At 48.6% G+C, this 22821-nt stretch overlaps 2 long non-coding RNA genes across 2 annotated transcripts; one reads left to right on the top strand and one right to left on the bottom strand.

Moving 5' to 3' along the window:
- Window positions 1-6795: 6795 nt before the first annotated feature.
- On the bottom strand, window positions 6796-10862 carry LOC129052246 (uncharacterized). Its single transcript, XR_008517197.1, has 2 exons — window positions 10361-10862; window positions 6796-7127 (listed from the first exon to the last, which is right to left on the bottom strand). It is a non-coding gene; the product is annotated as an uncharacterized LOC129052246 (long non-coding RNA).
- A 5039-nt stretch (window positions 10863-15901) lies between these two features.
- On the top strand, window positions 15902-21451 carry LOC103888821 (uncharacterized). The gene is made up of 3 exons (XR_008517196.2): window positions 15902-16317; window positions 17014-17108; window positions 20354-21451. It is a non-coding gene; the product is annotated as an uncharacterized LOC103888821 (long non-coding RNA).
- Window positions 21452-22821: the final 1370 nt, after the last annotated feature.

A 22821-nucleotide genomic window follows, 5' to 3' on the forward strand; every position in this document is an offset into this window, starting at 1 on the left:
CCTTCCAGTGGCAGGGATGGGTTGCATCCCAAGTCCTGGTGAATTCCGGTGAAGCTGGCTGGTTTTGCATCATGTATTAACAGCACAGTTAATCCAACAGTTGGATTTTTTAACCCAGGAGCTTAAGGCTTGGGCGGGGGGTGGGGGCTGGTGGCTTTGGTGGGGGCTGGATGTCAGATTTCAGGTAAACACCTTCTAAATCTCTCTGCTCATATCCCACAGACTCCAAACAGGGTAGGGTGGCTGGTTACTGCTGGTGTCCAGAGACCCTCACAGTGGCCAGCACCAGAGGGTTGATGGACAGACTGCCTGAGATAACTCATTGCTTCATTCATTCACTGAACACGTTTATTAAGCACCAACCTGTCCCAGGGAAACAGCAGGGAACATGACAGAATCCCTGCTTTCTTGGGAGGTGGGGGTGAAGATTAGGGAAGTCCTGTTTAAGAAGGTGACATTGGATCCAAGACCTAAAGGACATGGGGGAGACAGTTACTTAAAATGAGCTGGGAAGTCCCTTCCCTGTGGGGTTTTGAGTAGAGGAATGACATGATCTGACTTTTTTTTTTTTTTTTGAGACGGAGTCTCACTCTGTCGCCAGGCTGGAGTGCAGTGGCACTATCTCGTCTCACTGCAACTTCTGCCTCCCGGGTTCAAGCGATCCTCCTGCCTTAGCATCCTGAGTAGCTGGGACTACAGGCACGCGCCACCACACTCAGCTAATTTTTGTATTTTTAGTAGAGACCGGGTTTCACCACGTTGGCCAGGATGGTCTCGATCTCTTGACCTCATGATCCGCCCACCTCGGCCTTCCAAAGTGCTCGGATTACAGGCGTGAGCCACCCCACCCGCCTTTTTTTTTTTTTTTTTTTTTTTTTTTGAGACAGGGTCTCACTCTGTCACCCGGGCTGGAGTGCAGTGGCACAATATTGGCTCGCTGCAGCCTTGACTTCCCAGGCTTAAGGGATTCTCCCACCTCAGTCTCCCAAGTAGCTGGGACTACAGGTGCTTGCCAGCATGCCTGGCTAACTTTTGTATTGTTTGTAGAGATGGGGTTTTGCCATGTTGCCCAGGCTGGTCTCAAACTCCTGGGCTAAAGCGATCCTCCCGCCTCAGCTTCCCAAAGTGCTGGGATTATAGGCATGAGCCACTGTGCCCAGCCTATATCCTTTGTTTCATGAGATATAAATTTTTTTTTTTTTTTGAGACAGTCTTGCTCTGTCACCCAGGCTGGAATGCAGTGGCGCGATCTTGGCTCACTGCAAACTTTGCCTTCCAGCTTCAAGCAATTCTCCTGCCTCAGCCTCCTGAGTAGCTGAAATTACAGGCGCCTGCAATGCCTGGCTAATTTTGGTATTTTTAGTAGAGATGGGGTTTCACCATGTTGGCCAGGCTGGTCTCGAATCCTGACCTCGTGATCCATCCGCATTGGCCTCCCAAAGTGCTGAGATTACAGGCATGAGCCACCATGCCCCATCAAGAGATATAAATTTCATACTTTTTAAAGTATAAAGCGAACCCTATTAAAGTAAATTCCGTGGTTTTTAGTATATTCACACAGTTGTGTAATCATCACGACTATCTAGTTCCAGAACATTTTAAGTACACCCAAAAGAAACCCCATATCCATTAGCAGTTATTCCCTCACTTCCCTCTTTCCCCAGCCCTTGGTAACCATTAATCTACTTTCTGCTTCTAAGGACTTGCTTCTACTGGACATTTCAATATAATGGAATCATATCATCTATAATTATATGAAGCCTTTTGTGTCTGGCTTCTTTCACTTAGCATAATGTTTTCAAGGTTCATCCATGTTGTAGCACATGTCAGAACTGCACTTTTTTTTTTTTCCAGTAGCTCGGATTACAGGCATGCGCCATCACGCCCAGCTAATTTTTTTGTATTTAGTAGAGATGGGGTTTCACCATGTTAGTCAGGCTGGTTGTGAACTCCTGACCTCAGGTGATACACCTGCCTCGGCCTCCCAAAGTGCTGGGATTACAGACATGTGCCACCGCGCCCGGCCATGTATATCTTTTTTGGAGATATATCTATTAAAATCCTTTGCCTTGGCCAGATGCGGTGGCTCATGCCTGTAATCCCAGCTACTTGGGAGGCTGAGGCAGGAGAATCATTTGATCCTGGGAGGCGAGTGATCTGAGTGAGCCGAGACCACGCCATTGCACTGCAGCCTGGGCAGCAAGAGCGAAACTCCGTATCAAAAACAAACAAACAAAAAATCAAATCCTTTGCCTTTTTTCAAATTCAATTATTGGTATTTTTCTTGAATTGTAAGAGTGCTTGATATAGTATGGCTATTAATCCCTTATCAGATATAGGATTTACGACAATTTTCTCTCATTCTGTTGGTTGTCTTTTAACTTTCTTGATGATGTTCTTTGACACACACATTTTTTTTTTTAATTAGGGTCTCATTCTTTTGTCCAGGCTGGAGTGCAGTGGTGTGATCGTGGCTCACTGCAGCCTTGAACTCTCGGGTTCAGGTGATTCTCCCTCCTCAGTCATCCAAGTAGCTGGGATTACAGGCAGATTACAGGCATGGGCCACCACACTCAGTTAATTTTTTGTACTTTTTTTTTTTTTTTGAGTGGAGTCTTACTCTGTTGCCCTGGCTGGAGTGCAGTGGTGTGATCTCAGCTCACTACAACTTCCGCCTCTTGGGTTCAAGCGATTCTCCTGCCTCAGCCTCTCAAATAGCTGGGATTACAGATGTGCGCCACCACACCAGCTAATTTTTTGTATTTTTAGTAGAGATGAGGTTTCACCATGTTGGTCAGGCTAGTCTCCAACTCCTGACCTCAGGTGATCCAACCACCTTGGCCTCCCAAAGTGGTGGGATTACAGGCGTGAGCCACAGCACCCAGCCCAGACTTCCTTTTTTTACAAAAATTTTTATTCATGACAGGGTCTCTCTATTTGTCTCCCTGGCCGGAATGCAGTGGCACCATCATGGCTCACTGTAGCCTCAACCTCTTAGGCTCAAACAATCCTCCTACCTCAGCCTCCCAAGTAGCTTGGATTACAGGCACACACCACCATGCCTGGCTAATTTATTTTTTGTAGAGATGGGATCTCACTATGTTGCCCAGGCTAGTCTTGAACTCCTGGGCTCAAGCAAACTTCCTACTTCAGCCTCCCAAAGTGCTGGGATTACAGGTGTGAGCCACTGTGCTTGGCCTCCGAGTGGTACATTTGTTAATTGATAAACTTATATTGACACTCCATTAGCACCCGAAGTCAATAGTTTGCATTACGGTTCACTCTTGGTGTACATTCTGTGGGCTTGGGCAAATGTGTAATGACATGGATCCACCATCGTAGTTATCAGACAGAGAAGTTTCACTGCCCTAAAAATCCTCCATTGCAGATGTATTTTAATGATTTGGCTGAATATGTGGGCTGCTAAGAAGTGGGCTTTGAGCTCACAGGAATTTTAAAAAACCCAGGCCATAGCCTGGCAGAAGGACCAGGAGGCCTCAGAGAGTGTACCAGGCTGCGAGAAGAGCCTCAGAGGCAAGCAGGGATGGCCATGTGGTCAGGATGTCGGGGGCTCCTGAGAGGCTGTGTGTGCCCAGCAGAGCCACCTGCCTCCTGATCCAGTCACTGAGCACATCTCCTCACCCCCAGCAGGGCTTTCTACCCAGCAGAAAGTGCCCCAGGCAATGCTCTGGCCCTGTTGCAGGCTTTAGGCCAACACCCTCAGTGTGTCCACCTCCTGACAAGGGACAAGAGTGTGGACAGGAAGGCTTCCTTCCCTGGGGGTGGGGGGTGTCCTGGAGGGACTGACCAGAACCAGATGTTGCCTGTCTGGACTGTGGCACAGCTGTCCCCAAACTTCCTCTTTTCCCCAAAAGGTTATTTTCGAAACATGTGAGACATGGGCATGTGGATATCTGTTTCTGGCTGCCCACATCCATTCCTGCTCCTTCATAGAAATAATACCCTGAATTGGCTGGGTACGGTGGCTCATGCCTGTAATCCCAGCACTTTGGGAGGCCAAGGCAGGCGGATCATGAGGTCAGGAGATTGAGACCATACTGGCTAACATGGTGAAACCCCGTCTCTACTAAAAACACAAAAAAAGTAGCCGGGTGTGGTGGCACGTGCCTGTAGTCCCAGCTACTCGGGAGGCTGAGGCAGGAGAATTGCTTGAACCCGGGAGGTGGAGGTCGCAGTGAACCAAGATCGCACTCCAGCCTGGGTGACAGAGTGAGACTCCATCTCAAAAAAGTAAAAAAAAGAAAAAAAGCCCTGAATTTTTGGAGGAATCTCTCTTGCTGCCCCTGTTGTCAGCCCCTGAATTTAGCACAAGCCAAGCAACATTGTCCAGTCCCCTGGGATGCAATGATTGGTTCAGGGATGAGCATGTGACTTCAGATGGTCTATCACAGTGGACTTCAGGATCCTGGTATGGAATTGGGATGTGAATAATAAAGCAAGTCTCATCAGAATCTGCTGGCAGCCATGAGGGCATCATCCTCAGGGTAAGTCCAACATTAGAGGAAGCAAAAAGGAGAGACCAAGAGAAACCAGGTCCTTGCTGAGACCTTTAAGTGCCTGGATCAAGCTTCACCTGAAAGCAGCCCTACCTTTCCAGTCAGACAGACTTAGGTTAAGTCTCACCTCCACCACTTGTGTGCTGTGTGACCATGGGCAAATTATTTACTCTCTCAGGATGTCAGTTTCCTCCTGTAAAAATGGGGATCCTAGCAGAGTGCCTGCTTCATAGGGTTGTTATGAAGATAAGTTAATACATACATAGTTGTTAGAAGAGTGCCTGGTATATTGTAAACCCTCAATAAATTTTATTTTATTTTATTTTTTTGAGACAGAGTCTTGCTCTGTCACCCGAGCTGGAGTGCAATGGCTCGATCTCGGCTCACTGCAACCTCCGCCTCTGGGGTACAAGTGATTCTCCTGCCTCAGCCTCCCAAGTAGCTGGGATTACAGGTGCCCGTCACCACACCCGGCTAATTTTTGTATTTTTAGTAGAGATGGGGTTTTGCCATGTTGGCCAGGCTGGTCTCAAACTCCTGACCTCAAGTGATCCACCTGCCTCGGCCTCCCAAAGTGCTGGGATTACAGGTGTGAGCCACTACACCCGCCTTCAATAAATTTTAGCTATTACTGTTAGCACTGAGCCACTGGAACAAACCTTACCTGAACTGAAACTTTCCTTTGAACTTCACTGTTATAGGAATCCAATGGATTCTGTTTTTTGTTTGTTTTGTTTGTTTTTTGAGATGGAGTTTTGCTCCTGTTGCTCAGGCTGGAGTGCAATGGTGTGATCTCGGCTCACCGCAACCTCCGCCTCCTGGGTTCAAGCGATTCTCCTGCCTCAGCCTCCCGACTAGCTGGGATTACAGGCCTGCACCACCATGCCCAGCTAATTTTGTATTTTTTAGTAGAGGTGGGGTTTCTCCATGTTGTTCAGGCTGGTCTTGAACTCCTGACCTCAGGTGATCCACCTGCCTTGGACTCCCAAAGTGCTGAGATTACAGGCGTGAGCCACCGCGCCTGGCCTGGATCTCTGTTTTTATTTTGCTGTATTTTTTCTTGCTTGCAAAGTGTGGGGCCTGAGATCAGGGAAGGATCAGGGAGAAAGGTGTGGGGAACGGTGTTTGAAGGTGGCTATTACTCTGTGTCAGGCACTTTGCATACAACTTGCGATTTGGCCCCATTTTCCAGAAGAGGAAACTGAGGCTCAGAGAAGTTAACTTGTCCAATGTTTTGTTTTTTTGTTTGTTTTTTGTTTTTTTGTTTGTTTTTTAAGACGGAGTCTCGCTCTGCCACCCAGGCTGGAATGCAGTGGCACGATCTTGGCTCACTGCAACCTCTGCCTCTGGGGTTCATGCCATTCTCCTGCCTCAGTCTCCTGAGTAGCTGGGACGATAGGGGCCCACCACCACACCCGGCTAATTTTTTTGTATGTTTAATAGAGACGGGGTTTCACCGTGTTAGCCAAGATGGTCTCAATCTCTTGACCTCGTGATCCGCCCACCTCAGCCTCCCAAAGTGCTGGGAATTACAGGCGTGAGCCACTGCGCCTGGCCAACTTCTCCAATGCTTTTACCAAGGAGAAAAGGTAAGGTAAGATGCCGGGTGTGGTGGCTCACGCCTGTAATCCCAGCACTTTGGGAGGCTGAGGCAGGCGGATTACTTGAGGCCAGGAGTTGGAGACCAGCCTGGCTAACATGGGGAAACCCCATCTCTACTAAAAACACAAAAATTAGCTGGGCGTGGTGGCACGTGCCTGTGCCTGTAATCTCAGCTACTGGGGAGGCTGAGGCAGGAGAATGGCTTGAACCTGGGAGGCGGAGGTTGCAGTGAGCCGAGATCACACCACTGCACTCCAGCCTGGGCGACAGAGCAAGACTCTGTCTCAAAAAACAAAACAAAAAAAAGATAAGGGAGGGAAGCTGGACAGTGGGTATGGCAAGAGAGTAAAGGCCAGGAGGTGTGACTGTACCTGGTGTACATGCAGGGAATGGGAGTCATTAGGAATCCAGAGGAATTAGCGGGGAATAAAAGGCCAGGAGGCCAGGAAGGGCAGAGCCCAGCTCAATCCATGTTGGTGGTGGTCGAAGCTATCTTTGTGTTATGGCCACAACAGGGGTTCCCTTGCATCAGTCTTCTTATCGGTGAGGGAGACATAGAGGTGCATTTGTTTGGATTAGATTTGACTATAAGCCACAGATATCCCAAAGTTATAGTGGCTTAAACATGGCAGACACACACACACACAGACACACACTACACAGACACACACACACAAACATGGCAGACATTTGTTTTCCTTTCACATAGATATAGGGGACCAGAGGTGGTGTGGCAGAATCCACAATCACCAGGCCGCTTCTATCTGGTCACTCCACCATCTTGGTCAGTCAACCAACAGGTGGCTTCCACCTCAGGGCCCAAGAAGGTTGCTCATGCTCCAGCCGTTTTGTCATATTCCAGCCAGCACGAAGGGGCAAAGAAGGCAACACTTCCCTGCTTTGATCCCACTGGTTAGAACTTGATCTTAGTCACATGGCACTCTCTGCTGTACAGGAGGCTGGAGAATGTCGTTGTCCTCTGCGGAGACCAACTTAAAAGCTGGGGTTCTATTAATAATAAGAAAGGAAAATGATATTATTAATAGTTGATACTGGGAAGCTTCTGCCACACACATGGCAGGCACGAGTCCTTCTTTTTGGCCTCCGGTGTCGGAACTGGTTTCCTAGGCTCTCTAGCCATCCTGGTGTTCCTGAGAGTTCCCCAATTATTTCCCTAGTAAATTACTTGTTTCTTGCCTGTCATCGTGAGCCCTCATAGTGAATGGCATAGCGGACGAGATCAGAAATGCATGAGCAACAGTAATGGTGAGCGTTTATTGAGCACGTACTGCATGCCAGGCCATGTTATAACCTTACCTCAGCCTCCCGAGTAGCTGGGATTACAGGCATGCACCACCACGCCTGGCTAACTTCATATTTTTAGTAGAGACGGGGTTTCTCCATGTTGGTCAGGCTGGTCTCGAACTCCCAACCTCAGGTGATCCGCTCGCTTCGGCCTCCCAAAGTGCTGGGATTACAGGCATGAGCCACCGCGCCCGGCCAGGCCTGGTTCATTTTAAAATTGTTGTCTTAGTTACTTAAGAACACTGAGTTATTACTGCTTACAATTCTGTGTGCTGGCTGGTGGTTCCTCTGTGGGCTTCCCCTGGGCTCATGCATGCGGCTGCTTCTGGCTTTCCACTGTGCTGGCTGCGCTAAGGTGGCCTCATTCATGGTGACATGGGATTCAGATGGGATCCAGATGGGATTCAGATAGCAGCTGATTGTTGGCTGGGGCATCTCCGCGCTGCATCTGGGCTCTTATCATCCAGAAGGTTAGACTGGCTTCTGTACGTGGTGTTTTCAGCACAGCATCCAGGAGCCCTAGGCCCAGATGTCCCATAAAGTCTCTTTCTCCCATTTATTCTATCTCAAAGCAAGTCAAACACCAGCTCAGGGCTTCCAGGAAACTGCTTCTCACTCCTTGTTGGCCCACAGGCTTCATTTGTACTCACTAGCAGAGGGATAAGATTACCCTTTGACGCCCTCCAAGACAGGGCAGGGAATGGGGTTACTTCCCTAAGGCACCTGGGCTGCCTGGGGAAGGGGTGGATGTTTGAACAAAACTGGGGAGGGGCAGGTGCAGGGAGAGGGTGGTTACAGAGGGACACAATAGACAACAGGACCATCACCACCCACTGTTAATGTTCGGTGGAATTTCTTTCCAGGCATTTGACAAATATACGCAGGAGATCTTCCTGCCTGCCACACTTATATTGAGAACCCTTTTCTGGAAGCCTCTTGGGACTGTGCCCTAATTGTGCCTAGATCCTGGGCACAATCATACAATGATGTTTTTCCTTTTCCTGGGAGCAGGTGGGAATGACAGATTAAAACTTGCTTTAAAAACTAGAACAAAACATAGGTGAGTTTCTAAAAAAAGTCTTAAAAAATAATAATCCAATTGTTTTCAAATTTACAGAAAGTTGCAAGAATAGTACAATAAACTCTCAATACCCTAATTATCAACATTTTGCTACACGTGATTTATCCTTCTTTCTCTCCGTGTGTACCATTTTTTCTGAACCATTTGAGAGTCAGTTACAGACATAATGCCTTTTTTTTTTTGAGACGGAGTTTAGTTCTGTCACCAAGCTGGAGTGCAGTGGCGATCTTGGCTCACTGCAAGCTCCGACTCTCAGGTTCAAGCAATTCTCCTGCCTCAGCCTCCCGAGTAGCTGGAATTACAGGCTTCCGCCACCACACCCAGTTAATTTTTGTATTTTTAGTAGAGACAGGGTTTCACCGTGTTGGCCAGGATGGTCTTGATCTCCTGACCTCGTGATCTGCCAGCCTCGGCCTCCCAAAGTGCTGGGATTACAGGCGTGAGCGACCGTGCCCGGCCCATAATGCGTTTTTACCCTAAATTCTTCAGTGTGTATTTCTTAAGAACAAAGACATTCTCTTACAGGAACTCTGTATAGTTTTTAAAATCAGAAAATGTCACATTGGTGCAATGCTATAATTTAACTTCTTTTCTTTTTTTTTTTTTTTTGAGACGGAGTTTCGCTCTTGTTGCCCAGGCTGGAGTGCAGTGGCGTGATCTTGGCTCACTGCTACCTTCGCCTCCTAGGTTAAAGCAATTCTCCTGCCTCAGCCTCCCGAGTAGCTGGGACTACAGGCACACGCCACCACACCCAGCTAATTTTTGTATTTTTTTTTTTTAGTAGAGATGGGGTTCACCATGTTGGCCAGGGTGGTCTCGATCTCCTGACCTCGTCATCTGCCTGCCTTGGCCTCCCAAAGCGGTGAGATTACAGGTGTGAGCCACTGCGCCTGGCCTATAATTTAATTTCTATTGTTCAGATTCAAATCTCGTTATTTATCCCAATTAGGAACTGAGACCCTTTTTTTTTCTCTGAGTCTGCTTGCAAGGGACATCTCTTATTCTTAAACTAGTGACTATCAATGTCATTGCACCCCTTCTAAGGAGGTAAAATGTCCTTCTGCCCAAAGAGAAGAAAGTCAATAACACATAAAACCTGTTTAAAGAATCTGTGCTTAGAAATCCTCCTCATAGGCCAGGCACAGTGGCTCACGCCTGTAATCCCAGTACTTTGGGAGGCCGAGGCAGGTGGATCACCTGAGGTCAGGAGTTAGAGACTAGCCTGGGCAACATGGTGAAACCCCGTCTCTACTAAAAATACAAAAATTGGCTGGGCGCGGTGGTGCATGCCTGTAATCCCGGCTACTCGGGAGGCTGAGGCAGGAGAATCACTTGAGCCCAGGAGGCAGAGGTTGCAGAGAGCTGAGACTGTGCCACTGTACTCCAGCTTGTGCGACAGAGCGAGACTCTGTCTTAAAAAACAACAACAAAAAAGAAATCCTCCTCACAGGCTCTGTACAGTTACAGCAATGGTTCTCAGTTGGGGGTGATTTTGACTCCCAGGTTTGGCAATGTCTGGAGAAATTTTTGGTTGTCACAACTGGGGGTGGTGATTTACTGGCATCTAGTGGGTAGAAGCCACTTATGCTGCTAAACATCCTACAGAGGACAGTTCCCCTGCTGCCCGACAACAAAGAATGACCCAGTCCAGGATGTCAAACGGGGCCAAGGTTAGAAATCCTGACCTGTAAGTAAACTGAAGAGGCATGCCTTTTTCTGTCGCAATGGAGCTCCCGTGGATCTACAATTCACCCTAGCAATTCCATTTCCCCCACCTATGTTGCAAAATCCCACCACTGTAGGCACAGGGAGGTCCAGCCAAGTGTGTTTAGGATCGCTGGAAACTGGAACCAACCTGCATGCCCATTAGGAGGAGACAGATCGAGCACGTAGTCACGCTGCGCTGTGTTGCTTCCCTCCGCTTCTTTTGCTCCTGGGTAAATAGTGCGGGGGAGGTGAGATTGGAAGGATGCCAGGAATCTTGGGCCCAGCTGCTGCTTCATGACTTAGGGATATAACTGCTTCTGACTCATGCGTGATTGGCTCTTTGTGATTATGTGCTGAGACACGTCAGCAGGAGGCTGCCCCGGAATGTCTCCCCATGCAAATCGAGGGTGGGGCCTCTGCTGAGTCACCTCTGGCTCCTAGAAGCCTGGCTCCGGGTCAGCTCATTTTAAAAGCGGCTGCCTTTTCTTCTTTTCTCTTCTCTTCTCTTTTTTTCTCTCTCTCTCTTTCATTCACATTATAACTTGAGTCAGAACTTCCTTCCTTTTTAAGGCTGAAGGACCACATTTTGCTTGTTTGTTCACGCGATCAATGATGATGGACACTTAGGTTGTTTCCACTTTTTAGCTATCGTAAATACTGTTGCTAATGAATATGGGTGTACAAATATTTCTTCAAGATCTTGCTTTCAATTCTTTTGGGTATATACCCAGAAGTGGAACTGCTGGCTCATATGGTAATTTCTGTGTTTAATTTGTTGAAGAACTGCCATACTGTTTTCCACGTTGGCTGTTCCATTTTTAAATTTTATTTATTTATTTATTGTTTGTTTGTTTGTTTATTTTTTTGAGACGGAGTTTTGCTCTTGTTGCCCAGGCTGGAGTGCAGTAGCGTGATCTTGGCTTACTGCAACCTCCGCCTCCCAGGTTCAAGCCATTCTCCTGCCTCAGCTACCCAAGTAGCTGGGATTACAGGTGTGCGCCACCATGCCCAGCTAATTTTTGTATTTTAGTAGAGATGAGGTTTCACCATGTTGGCCAGGCTGGTCTTGAACTCCTGACCTCAAGTGATCCACCTGCCTCAGCCTCCTAAAGTGCTAGGAGTATAGGCGTGAGCCACCACATCCGGCCTGGCTGTTCCATTTTATATTCCAACAGTGCACAAGGGTTCCAATTTCTCTACATAATCACTAACACTTATTATTATTATTATTTTGGAGATGGAGTTTTGCTTTGTCACCCAGGCTGGAGTGCGGTGGCACTATCTCAGTTCACTGCAACCTCCGCCTCCCAGGTTCAAGCGAATCTCCTGCCTCAGCCTCCCGAGTAGCTGGGACTACAGGCGAGTGCCACCACGCCCGGCTGATTTTTTGTATTTTTAGCAGAGGTGGGGTTTCACCTTGTTGGCCAGGCTGGTCTTGAACTCCTGACCTCAGGTGATCCGCCTACCTTGGCCTCTCAAAGTGCTGGGATTACAGGCAGGAGCCACCAAGCCTGGCCTGTTTTGTAGTTTTCATTGTACAAGTTTTTCACTTTTTGGATGAATTCCTAAGGATTTTCTTCTTTTTGATACTATTGTAAATGAAATTGTTTTTATAATTTTTGTTTCAGATCACTCACTGTCAGTGTAGAGAAAAGTAACTGATTTTTGTGTGCTGACTTTGTATCTTGCTACTTTGCTGCATTCATTTATTAATTCTAACAGTTTTTTCTTAGTTTGTGAAATCTTTAGGGTTTCTACGTATAAGATCATATCATTGGAGAGCAGAGATTATTTTACTTCTTCCTTTCAGTTTGGATGCCTTTGATTTCTTTTTCATTCCTAATTGCTCTGGCTAGAACTACCAGTACTATGTTGACTGGCTATAACTACCAGTACTATGTTGACTAGAAGTCAACATAGGGTTTTTTTTTTTTGAGACAGCATCTCACTCTGTCACCCAGGCTGGAGTGCAGTGGTGCGATCTCAGCTCACTGCAACCTCCGCCTCCCGAGTTCAAGCGATCCACTCAGCCTCTCAAGTAGCTAGGACAACAGGCACCTGCCACCACGCTTGGTTAATTTTTTTTTGTAGAGATGAGGTTTCGCCATGTTGCCCAGGCTGGTCTCGAACTCTTGAGCTCAAGCGGTCTGCCCACCTTGGCCTCCCAAAGTGCTGGGATTACAGGCATGTGCCACCGTGTCCAGCCTTGGGCAGCCATTTTGGACCATGAGATGAAAACTACCAGTTGTCTTCAACAAGAAAAAGAGCACGAGATAGCAAAAGACTGGGTTCCTGACACCGTAAAGCAACCATGCAGCTCTGGATCACTTTCATTCAGATTAATATGAGAGAGGAAAACAAACTACTTTTTGACTAGGAGGCAGTTGTTATTTGAACCTTTCTTACAGCATGGAGCCTGTATCCCACCATTGTAGTTTGTCTAATGAATAAATGGATGATTGAATAACCAAAGAAGCAGTCAGATCCAGACTCCCATATAGTTTCATGCACAAAGACTCTGCCTTAGCCTAGGTAGGAGCAACGTCCAAGTGCAGTAGAAATATTCATGGCTGGAGGCTAGTTCTTTCTGATACAGGGTCTCACTCTGTTGCCCAGGCTGGAGTGCAGTGGTGTGATCACGGCTCACTGCAGCCTTGACCTCTTGGGCTCCAGCAGTCCTCTCACCTCAGCCTCCTGAGTAGCTAGAACTACAGATGTGTGCCACCATACCTGGAGAGATATATATGTATTTTTTATAGAGACATGGTCTCACTATGTTGCCCAGGCTGATCTCAAACTCCAGGACTCAAGTGATCTGCCCACCTTGGTCTCCAAAAGTGCTAGGATTGCAGGTGTGTACCACCGTGCCTGGCTGATTTTTTTTTCTGTGCCTTTTTTAGAGACAAGTTCTCACTCTACCAGGCTGGTCTCGAACTCTTAGGCTCAAGTGATTTGCCCACCTTGGCCTTCCAAAGTGCTGGGATTACAGGTGTAAGCCACCATGCCTGGCCCAGAGGAGCTAGTGCTACTAGTTCTAAGTCTGGCCTTTCCACTAGCTAGCTGTGTGCCCCTGAGTCACCCAGGTGCCCTCTCTGGGTCTCACATTTCTCAGTTGTAAACCAGGCTTAGTAAATCTTTAAATCTATGCAATTTAAAGACTTTTTTTGCTCTTTTGCAATTGCATTTCTAGGAATCCATTCCCAGGGAAATTCTCACCACATAGCACATGAACACAGGTGCCAGGATGCAGCTGCGCCTTCCTTTGTGAAGCAAAAACTTGGAAATATCCTTAAAAGTGATTAAGTAAATGAGAGTATCATCATCTGTGCTCTGGAGTGCAAGACCACGGACTATGGCTTTCTGGATTCTCTGGTGACACCTGCTGACACAAAGGGATACTGCAGCCCAGGCTGACACAAAGGGATACTGCAGCCCAGTATCTACAAATACTCTCTTATTTCTAGAATAAGAGAGGTTCGGGGCAATTGTGTGAGGGTGGTTTGGGAAGGCACAGAGCAGGGAGAGATTTGGAAGGAAGGTCAAGGCAAGGAGGTGGCCTGGGTGTGGAGGTTGCAAGCATAGACTTGGGTTCAAATTCCAGCTTCACTACTTACTAGCTGGGTGAGCCTGGGTGGATTTGGGACTTTCTCTGAGCCTCACTTTCTTCTTCTGTAAAATAAGGATTCTGGGCCAGGTGTGGTGGCTCATGCCTTTAATCCCAGAACTTTGGGAGGCTGAGGCGGGCAGATCATGAGGTCAAGAGTTTGAGACCAGCCTGGCCAACATGGTGAAACCCAGTCTCTACTAAGAATACAAAAATTAGCTGGGTGTGGTGGCGTGTGCCTGTAATCCCAGCTACTCGGGAGGCTGAGGCAAGAGAATTGCTTGAACCTGGGAGGCAGAGGTTGCAGTGAGCTGAGATCATGCCACTGCATTCCAGCCTGGGAGACAGAGCAAGACTCCGTCTCAAAAAAATAAAATAAAATAAGGATCCTAAGGCCCGTGTTACAGATTATTGGTGAGGGCTGGGTGAAAGAATTAATTTATTTAATAATTTATTGAAACAACATTTCAATAAAGATGTCAGTGACTGACAATCTCATCTAGGTGCCAGGGATACAGCAGGGGATGAGGCCTGGGTCCTGCCCTCCTGGAGCTTACAGTCTAGTGCAGAGAACACAACAAACCAATAAGCATGCATGTGATATAATTTCAGGTATTATTTTTATTTATTTATTTATTTTTGAGACAGAGTCTCAGTCTGTCACCCAGGTTGGAGTGCAGTGGTGCCATCTCAGTCACTGCAGCCTCCACCTCCTGGGTTCCAGTGATTCTCATGCCTCGGCCTGCCAAGTAGCTGGGACTACAGGTACACACCACCATGTCGGCTAACTTTTGTATTTTAGTAGTCGGCTAATTTTTGTATTTTAGTAGAGATGGGGTTTTGCCATGTTGCCCAGGCTAGTCTCGAACTCCTGGCCTCAAGTAATTTACCCACCTTAGCCTCCCAAAGTGGCGGGATTGCAGGCGTGAACCACCGTATCCAGCCTAATTTCAGGTATTGATGACACTACAAAGGAAAATAAAGCAGGAGGCGTGTTGGTGTGGGTGGAGGCATTGTTACAAGTGGGGTGTGTGAGGAGGGCATCTCTGAGGAGGCTTGAGCAGAGCCAGAGGAGCCGTGTCTTGTGTGTATGGAATGCATGAGAAATGCTAGTGGAAGAGCCTCACACATAGGAAAGGGCCAATAAATGGTGGATCATCATCTTATTACACACAGCAGAGGGAGCGAAAGGAAGGGGAGGGATTGGAATCAGTTTCCCAGGGTCTGCAGCAGTCTCAGAGAGTAAAAGAAGATACCCTGGGCTGGCAGGTGGAGCAGCAGCCCTGCTCATGGTGTGGGGGGTGGGAAGCCCTGGACCTGAGGAGACCCAGCTCTGGGTGGCCTTGGGTGAGCCACTGTCTGGGCCTCAGTTTCCTCATTTGGAGAACAGGGCTGATAATGCCCACCTTGTGAAACTGAGGGGTGTCACGGGCTGAATGATGACCTCCTCCACATAATTATGTTGAGATTCTAACCCCCAGTACCTCAGAATGTTACTGTATTTGGAAAAAGGCCTTTAAAGGGGTAATTAAGTGGCCAGGCACAGTGGCTCACGCCTGTAATCCCAGCACTTTGAGAGGTCGAGGTGGGCAGATTACTTGAGGTCAGGAATTCGAGACCAGCCTGGCCAACATGGTGAAACCCTATCTCTACGAAAAATACAAAAATTAGCTGGGCATGGTGGTGGACATCTGTAATCCTAGCTACCCGGGGGGCTGAGGCAGGAGAACTGCTGGAACCCGGGAGGCGGGAGTTGCGGTGAGCTGAGATCGCGACACTGCACTCCAGCCTGGGCCACAGAGTGAAGCTCCCTCTTGAAAAAAAAAAAAAAGGTAATTAAGTAAAAATGAGGTCATTAGGGTGGACCCTAATCCAATATAATCGTTGTCTTCATAGGAAGAGGAAATTTGGACACAGACACAAACAGAGGGAGGGCCGTGGGAGCCCAGAGCAAGAAGGTGGCCATCTACAAGCCCCTGAGCGAGGCTGCGGGAGAAGCCAGCCCCGCTCACACCTTGACAACAATCTCTGTTGTTTAAACCACACGGTCTACAGTCCTTTGTTACGGTGAGCCCTGCAAACTGAGATGGGGTTGACGTGGGAATACAGCTAGGCACACAGGGGGCCCTCAGTGGAGGCTGGTTTCCTTGGCCCACTGCCACATGGAGCCCGTCCACTGGCTGAGCTGGGGGCCTGATTGTGGCCACTCAACGTCTCTGTAAAGCTCAGGGTCTGCCTTGAGATCCTGCACTTACCATGGAGTGGCCCTGCCTCGGGGACCCATCTCACCTCACTTCTGCCCTCCTTTCTGGTTCATGACTCAGCCATCCACTAACCTCCCGTGGTAGCACTGTGGCCACTCTGTAAACGACAGCACCACTGGTGTCTCACTGGGGGCCAGTCTGGAAGAGGGAGACCACCCTAGGCATTTCAGACAGAAGGGATGGAATACAGGCATTGCTTACACAGAGGACGGATAAGCCGAGATGCAGAAAGGCCAGGTGAGGTACTGGCCACAGCTGGAGGCGCTCCACCCTAGGCCAGCGGGACAGAAGGAAGCTGGGTCCGAGAAGCTAGGGCTGGAGCCACAGTTGGGGGCTGCCTGGTAGGAGCTGACCAGGGAGGGAGGGTCTGTCGGGCGGGGGCGGGGGCTCTTTGCCTTCCGATCCAAGCCCCGCCCTCTGCAGCTCTGCTCTGTGTATCCCAGAGCTGACCCTGCGGCGCCTTTCCCAGGCTCGCGTCCGGTGAGTTCCTATTGGCCAACGGGAGGCCCCGGTCGGAGAGCGCCCCGGGACAGGCCCCTGTGCCTCCAGCTTTGCGGAGTGACGCAGGCCCTGGGCTACAGCAACCTTACCAGCCCCTCCACCTTAGAGGTGGCAGTGGCTCTCTGTGGCTGCGATTTCTTTCTCGGAGCGTCCTCCCCATCCCATTCGGCCTCTGCCTCCACCGTCGTCTCTGTAACCCGTTCCCTGTGGGAGACTCCCTGTTGCAGCGTTTATGGGTTTCGGTTTTCTGGCTGAACAGTGATTAACGCGAGGGAAGGCGCTGACGGCAAGGTGGCAGGTGACCAGCCCAGCAGGCTGCCCAGCCCTTCCCTTCCTACAGACAGAAGCACTGAGGCCTGTGGAGGGGACAGGCAGGTGAGTGTGGGGGATCAGGGGCAGCCCTGGAGTCAGACAGGCCTTGTTTTGTCCCAGGAAGAAAATTCCAACACGGACCACAACACCTATGGACCTGGAAAACATTGTGCTCAGTGAAAGAAGCCAGACACAGAAGGACAATGTTGTATGAGGTACCTGGGATGGGCAGATTCTGAGAGATGGAAAATAGAATAGAGGTTACCTGGAGAGAGGGGGGAATTGTTGAATGAGGACAGAGTTTGTGTTGGGGATGATGGAAAAGTTTTGGATACAGAGTGATGACGAGTATACAGCATTGTGAATTTTTTTTCTTTTCTTTTTTTTGTGACAAGGTCTTACTCTGTTGCCCAGGCTAGACTGCAGTGGTGCAATCCTAGCTCACTGCAGCTTCGACCTCCCGTGCTCAAGTGATTCTCCCACCTCAACCTCCCGAGTAGCTGGGACTACAGGTGTGCGCCACCACGCCTGGCTGATTTTTCTTGTATTTTTTGTAGAGATGGGGGTATCGCTATGTTGCCCAGGCTGGTCTTGAACACTTGGGCTCAAGTAATTCTCCCGCCTTGGCCTCCCAAAGTGCTGGGATTACAGGTGTGAGCCACTGTGCCTGGTGTGAATGCATTTAATGCCACTGAATTGTACACTTAATAATGGTGAAAAATATAAATATTCTGTTAAATATTTTACCACAATAAAAAAAGTGACAGTTGTCAGAATCAAAATGGTGTCACTAATTTTTTTTTTTTTTTTGGAGAGGGAGTCTCGCTCTGTTGCCCAGGCTGGAGTGCAGTGGTGCGATCTCGGCTCACTGCAAGTTCCGCCTCCCAGCTTCACACCATTCTCCTGCCTCAGCCTCTCTGAGTAGCTGGGACTACAGGCACCCGCCACCACGCCCAGCTAATTTTTTGTATTTTTTGTATTTTTAGTAGAGACGGGGTTTCACCGTGGTCTCGATCTCCTGACCTTGTAATCCACCCGCCTCGGCCTCCCAAAGTGTGAGCCACCGAGCATGGCCTGGTGTCATTAATGTTAAGAAAACCTTCACAAATAGAGGAAGACCATGAAGAGAGGAGTCTCATGCTTATATGCCTGATAAAGACTTTAAGAACTACCACCCTTGGCAGGGTGCAGTGGCTCGTGTTTGTAATCCCAGCACTTTGGGAAGCCGAGGCAGGTGGAATACCTGGGGTCATGAGCTCGAGACCAGCCTGGCCAACATGGTGTAACACTGTCTCTATTAAAAATACAAAAAAAAAAAAAAAAAAAATTAGCCAGGCGCGGTGGCGGGCGCCTGTAATCCCAGCTACTCAGGAGACTGAGTCAGGAGAATCGCTTGAACCTGGGAGGTGAAGGTTGCAGTGAGCAGAGATAGCACCACTGCATTCCAGCCTGGGTGACAGAGTGAGACTCTGTCTCAAAAAATTAAAAAAAAAAAAAGAAAAAAGAAAAAAAGAAAAAGCCAGGTGCAGTGGCTCACGCCTGTAATCCCAGCACTTTGGGAGGCCAAGGTAGATGGATCACCTGAGGTCGGGAGTTTGAGACCAGCCTGACCAACATAGAGAAACCCTGCCTCTACTAAAAATACAAAATTAGCCAGGTGTGGTGGTGCATGCCAGTAATCCCAGCTACTCGGGAGGCTGAGACAGGAGAATCTCTTGAACCTGGGAGACAGAGGTTGCGATGAGCTGAGATAGTGTCATTGCACTCCAGCCCGGGCAACAAGAGCAAAACTCTGTCTCAAAAAATATATATATTTATTTTTAGAGACAAGGTCTTGCTCTGTCGCCCGGGCTGGAGTGCAGTCATAGCTCACTGGAGCCTTGAACTCCTGGGCTCAAGCAGTCCTCCTGCCTCACCTCCCAAGTATCTGAGACTACAGGCAGGCACCACTATGTCCAGTTAATTTTTAAATTTTTTCGTAGAGATGGGGTCTCATTATGTTGCACAGGCTGGTCAGTCTAGAAAATTTTAAATTAAATATGTAACTCACATTAACAGTTCACATTATTTATTTATTTATTGACACAGGGTCTCGCTCTGTTGCCCGAGTTGGAGTGCAGTGGCACAATTTCAGCTCACGGCAACCCCTGCCTCCCAGGTTCAAGCGATTCCCCTGTCTCCGCCTCCCGAGTAGCTGGGATTACAGGCGCCCACCACCACATCTGGCTAATTTTTGTATTTTTAGTAGAGACAGGGTTTCACCATGTTGGCCAGGCTGGTCTCGAACTCCTGGCCTCATGATCCACCCGCCTTGGCCTCTCAAAGTGCTGGGATTACAGGCATGAGCCACCATGCCCAACCGCGGACATCTTTTTGTTTTGTTTTGTTTTCTTTTTTTTTTTCTTTGGAGATGGCGTCTCGCTCTGTCGCCCAGGAGGGAGTGCAGTGGCATGATACCTGCTCACTACAGCCTCGAACTCCTGGATTCAAGCGATCCTCCCACCTCAGCCTCCTGAGTAGCTGGGACTACAGATGTGCAACACCATGCCTGGCTAATTAAAAAGGTGACAGAGAGACCCTGTCTCAAAAAGCAAACAAACAAAAAACGACGCGTGTGTGTGTGTGTGTGTGCGTGTGTCTGTGGGGAGAGAGAGAGAGAGAAGGAGAATATGATACATCAAATGTAGTAAAATGAAAACATTTGGGAAATATTTGAAGTATTTGTAACTTTTCTCTAAGTCTGAAAGTATTTCAAAATTAAAAAAAAAATCATTTAAAAGGTGAATAGTGCCAGGTGTGGTGGTGCATGCCTGAAATCCCAGCACTTTGGGAGGCCAAGGCACGTAGATCACCTGAGGTCAGGAGTTCGAGACCAGCCTGGCCAACATGGAGAAACTCCGTGTCTACTAAAAATACAAAAATTAGCCAGGCATGGTGGTGGGCACTTGTAGTCCCAGCTACTCAGGAGGCTGAGGCACAAGAATTGCTTGAATCTAGGAGGTGGAGGTTGCAGTCAGCTGAGATTGCACCACTACACTCCAGCCTGGGCGACAGAGCAAGACTCTGTCTCAAAAAAAAAAAAAAAAAAAAAAGGTGAGTAGTACCAAGCGGTAGTGGAAGATATGGGATATAAAACCCTTGGGCACAGCTGGTGTGAGTGGAGATGGGACAGCCATTCTGTAGAGCACCTGGTACTTAGTAAAATTAGTCCCCCCATCCCCTACAACCTACTCCCAAGCCAAAGTCCCAAAGACATCCTCGCGCCAGCCCTAGAGGGTGCAAGGAGGCGGCAGCTCACCTTATCTGTGGTGGGGCAAGTTCGGGGTCACTTGGGTGTCTACCCCAGGGACTGGGTGGCTGAGATTGGGGACTAATCATAGAAAGGACCGTGGATAAGCCACAGTCACAAAACCCTTCACACAAGTGTTCATGCCACAAAGTAGCCACATGTGTTTTGCAGGGACACATTCCAGCAAAAAGACACAAAGTGACAGAATGGCTGCCTTTGAGTGAGGGTGAGAAGAGGTGGATGGCAGGTACCAGAAGAGAAGGGAATAAATATATGAAGAAATACGACCCTCTCAGGCAGTGCCTGGCACAGCATAAATGCCCAGGAAACAGAGGCCCAGTTGCTCACGTTCCCGGCGACAGGGCTGGGACCAGCGCCGGCTTCCTGGTGAAGGAGGCCACTCTTTCCTCTTGAGGGGTCTGAGTACGCATGTCAGCACCCGGTGGGCACCCAGCACCCAGCTGACCACGGGCCTTCACCTCTGTGGGGGTCACTGGCCTGGCCCTGAGAACTGGATGAAAGCTGGAATAATTCTTCCTGTAATAAAGCAAACGTGACCACGTTCAACCTTTCCCTTCATTTCAGAGGCTTCCCGCACCCGATGCCTCCCACAGCTTCAGGCTGAGTCCCCAGGTGCTCCAGTGGGGGTGGCAATGCTGAGCACTGAGTTGGTTTCCATAGTTTTCATCATTAAAATGTTTAAATGACTAGGCCGGGCACAGTGGCTTCCCAGCACTTTGGGAAGCCGAGGTAGGCGGATCGCTTGAGCCCAGGAGTTTGAGACCAGCCTGGGAAACATGGCAAAATCCTGTCTCTACAAAATGCAAAACAATTAACTGGGTGTGGTGGCGTGTGCCTGTAGTCCCAGCTACTTGGGAGGCTGAAATGTGAGGATTACTTGAGCCTGGGGAGGCTGAGACTGCCGTGAGCCGTGATTGTGCCACTGCACTCTGGCCTGGGTGACAGAGTGACAGACCTTGTCTCCAAAAAAAAAAAAAAAAAAAAAAAAAAAATTAGCCTGGCATGGTGGTGCGTGCCTGTGGTCCCAGCTTCTTGGGAGGCAGAGGAGGGAAGGGCACCTGAGTCTAGGGGTGTTGAGGCTGCAGTGAGCTGTGATGGTGCCAATGTACTTGAGCCTGGGCGACAGAGATCTTATCTGAAGAAAAGCCTAAATGAAAGTGTGGTGAGGAGCAGGCTTGAGTTATTTTCATGATGAGCTCCTCAGGACAGAGTCTTAAAAGTGGCATTGGTGGGGCTCTACCTCTGTTTATTCATTAATCTGTTTTATTTTTTATATTTATTTATTTATTTATTGAGATGGAGTTTCACTCTGTCACCCAGGCTGGAGTGCAGTGGCACGATCTCGGTTCACTGCAACATCCCTCTCCCAGGTTCAAGCAATTCTCCTACCTCAGCCTCACAGGTAACTGGGATTACAGGCATGTGCCACCACATTCAGCTAATTTTTAGTAGAGACGGAGTTTCACCATGTTGGCCAGGCTGGTCTTGAACTCCTGACCTCAAGTGATCCACCTGCCTTGGCCTCCCAAAGTGCTGGGATTACAGGTGAGAGTCACCATGCCTGGCTTGTTTTATTTTTAACATTTAATTGGGTAAGCTGCAGATACCCCTCAAGATGTCAGTGTACATGTCAAGATGTCAGTGTGCAGGTCATTAACTAGAGTCCAATATTTGTTTCTCTGTCCGTAAAGCTTATATTTGGTGAACTGCACAACCCTTAGGTGTACTTTTGATTATTATTAGTATTTTTTTGAGATGGAGTTTTGCTCTCTCACCAAGGCTGAGTGAAGTGTTGCGATCTCTGCTCACTGCAACCTCTGCCTCCAGGGTTCAAGCGATTCTTCTGCCTCCTCCTGAGCAGTTGGGATTACAGGTGCCCACCACTGCGCCAGGCTAATTTTTGTATTTTTAGTAGAGATGGGGTTTCACCGTGTTGGCCAGGCTGGTCTTGAGCTCCTGACCTCAAGTGATTCACCCGCCTCGGCCTCCCAAAATGCTGGGATTACAGGGGTGAGCCACCGCGCCCAGCCACTTTTGATTACTTTTGACAAATGCATCCACCTGCACTGCCCAAACTCCCTCCAAGATGTTAAACATGCAGTAGGTTGAATTGTGTCCCCCAAGAAGATATGTTCAAGTCCTAACCCCTGGGACCTGTGAATGTGTCCTTATTTGGAAATAGGGGCTGCAGATGTAACCCAACTTAAGATGAAATCATTCTGGATTAGGGGGGGCTCTAAATCCAATGACTGGTGTTTATATAAGAGAAAGGAGAGGGAGATTTGGAGGTGAACACACACAGAGGGAAGAAGGCACTGGAAGAAGGCTGTTGGAAGATGAAGGCAGAGATTGGGGTGAGGCAGCTAGAGCCAAGGAACATGGTGGATGGCAGGCAAGCACCATGGAAGAGGTAAGGAGGGATTCTTCCCCAGAGCCTCCAGAGGGAGCAGGACCCTGGTTTCAGGGGAGAATAAATTTCTGTTGTTTTGGGTTTGTGGTATCTTATCATGGCGGCCTTAGGAAACTCACACGAAACACACACCATCACCCCAGCGAGCACCCTTGTCCCCTCCCCAGTTGTGCTCTCCCCCAACTAGCAACCACCGTTCTGATATTTT

The sequence above is a fragment of the Pongo abelii genome, chromosome 21, assembly GCF_028885655.2.
Source record: "Pongo abelii isolate AG06213 chromosome 21, NHGRI_mPonAbe1-v2.0_pri, whole genome shotgun sequence".
Taxonomy (NCBI): Eukaryota; Metazoa; Chordata; class Mammalia; order Primates; family Hominidae; genus Pongo; species Pongo abelii.